We start from the raw sequence: 2,719 nt of genomic DNA, 5'->3' as shown, positions 1-2,719 counted from the left end.
TGAGTGGGGCCCAGAACAAGAAAAGACTCTGCAGCAGTTTCAAGCTGTTGTGCTTGCTGCTTTGCTGCTGGGACCATATGATCCAGCTGACCCAAGGGTGCTGCAGGTGTCTCTTGCAGATAGAGTTGCAGTGTGGCGTCTTTGGCAGGTCCTGTTGGTGAACTACAGCATAGACCCTGGGATTTTGGAATAATGTTCTGCCATTCTCTACAGACAACTACTTCCCTTTTGAAAACCAGCTGTTGGACTGTTACTGGGCCTAACTGGAGACTGAATGCCTCCCCATGGATCACCAATTCACCATGACACCTGAGCGGCCCGTCATGAACTGGGTATTATCTGACAGAGCAACAGAGTCGTAAAGTTGAACACACATGGCAACACTCCATCGTTAAATGGAAGTGGTATATATGAGATCATGTCAGAACCTAAAGGTACATGAAATAAGCAGCATGAGGAAGTGGCCCAAATGCCCACAGCCTCCATTCTTGTCACAGTACCTTCCATCTCAGTCTGCACCTATGGCCTCTGGGGAGTTCCTTATGATAATTTAACTGAAGAATAGAAAAGTCATGCTTGGTTTACTGATGGTTCTGCATGATATGAAGGGGCTACTTTTAAGTGGAGAGCAACAGCCCTATCTGGACTGTCCCTGAAGGACAGTGGTGAAGGGAAATCGTCCTAATGGGCAGAACTCCAAGCAGTGCACCTGACTGTTCAGTTTGCCTGGAAGGAGAAATGGACAAATGTGATTTATGGGTACTGTGTATGGATTTATGGGCTGTGGCTAATGGTTTGGCTGGATGGTCAGGGAATTGGAAGGACCATGATTGGAAAATTGGTGACAAGGAGGTGTGGGGATGAGGTATGTGGATAGATCTCTCTGAATGGGCAAAGAAAGTAAAGATAATCGTGTCTCCCCTGAATGATCATCGAAGGATTATCTCTGAAGAGGAGGATTTTAACAGTCAAGTATATAAGATGACATACACTGTGGAGACTAGTCCTCTTCTTTCCTCTGCCACTCCTGTCATTGCCCAAAGGGCACATGAATAAAATGGACATGGTGGCAGGAATGGGGTTATGCAAGGGCACAGCAATATGGACTTTCATTCACCAAGGCTGACGTGGCCACTGCCACTGCTGAGTGCCCCATCTGCCAGCAGCAGAACCTGGCATTGCACCTAAGATATGGGACCATTCTCAGGGAGAACAACATACAACCTGATGGCAAGTTGCTTATCTAGGAGCACTTTGGCCATGGAGGGGCCAGCCTTTTATTCTTACCGGAACTGACACCTATTCTGGATATAGATTTGCCTTCCCTGCACACAATGCTTCTGCCAAACCACCATTCGTGGACTTTCAGAATGTCTGATCCACCGGCATGGCATCCCACACAGCATTGCTTCAGATCAAGGAAATGACTTCACAGCACATGAAATGTGGCTATGGGCCTGTGCCCAGGGAATCCACTGGTCGGATCCTCATCATCCTGAAGCAGCTGGCTTGATAGAACAATGGCATGGCCTCCTAAAGACACAATTACAGTGCCAGCTAGGTGGCAACATCTTGCAGGACTGGGGCAATGTTCTCCAGGAGGCTCTATACGCTCTAAACCAGTGGCCAATATATGGTGCTGTGCCTCCAATAGCTAGGATTCGTGGGTCCTGGAACCAAGGGGTGGAAGCTGGAGTGGCACCACTCACTATTACTCCTAGTGATCCATGTCCGGCATTTGTGCTTCTTGTCCCAGCAATCCTCTGCCCTTCAGAGCTCGAGGTCCTAGTTTCAAGGGACGCAAGGAACTCTCCCATCAAGAAAGACAGCACTGATTCCACTGAACTGGCAGCTAAGAATGCCCCCTGGCCACTTTGGGCTCCTCGTGCCTTTTGGATCACCAGGTAAAGAAGGGTGTCACTCTACTGAGTGATGTGATTGATCCTGATGACCAAGGGGCTATTAGACTGGTGCTACATCATGGAGGTAAAGAAGAATATTCTAGAAGCCAGGAGATTCCATGGGCTGTCTCTTAGGAGTACCAATGACCTGTGTTGAAAGTAAATGATAGCAACCCAATCCTAATAAGACTGCTAATGATGCAGAGCCCTCAGGAATGAAGGTCTGGGTCACCCACCAGGCAAAGAACCATGACCAGCTGAGGTGCTGGCTGAGGGCGAAGGAAATGCGAAATGGGTAGTTGGAAGAAAGTAGTTCTACCTATCAGTTATGGCCACGTGATTGATTGCAACAGCAAAGTTTGTCATTGTAACTATCTCTTCCCTATATGTGCTTATTGAATATCTTTCCTTTGTTTATGTACAATATACCAGCTATAAATAGATTCAAAGTGGTTTCATTTATATGTATGATACATCTATGCTGTTAGGTGTGTGACTTACTTAACGTCTGGAAATTAAATATGATAACGAATTGTGCACAAATGCCAAATTGGCAAGGCGTAGACTCTGATAGTAAGGTTTATTGTGCCAACTAGCTTCCATAGGAACATGTGGGTGGATTTTAATCAGGTCACAGCTTTATTGGAAGGTGAAGAGATAACTAGTTTTCCCAGGCTGGGCCCCTTCCCTCATTCTCCTTGGTGATCAGTCCAGTGCTCTCTTGCCTGAGCTAGTACTGTGCCTCAACCATGTACTGAGCTACTGTGGGCTGAGCCAACCCATGGATTGTGTCACATTGCTGTATGTGCATCGCTAGA

The sequence above is a fragment of the Tenrec ecaudatus genome, chromosome 6, assembly GCF_050624435.1.
Source record: "Tenrec ecaudatus isolate mTenEca1 chromosome 6, mTenEca1.hap1, whole genome shotgun sequence".
Taxonomy (NCBI): Eukaryota; Metazoa; Chordata; class Mammalia; order Afrosoricida; family Tenrecidae; genus Tenrec; species Tenrec ecaudatus.
This window is presented reverse-complemented; position numbering follows the sequence as displayed.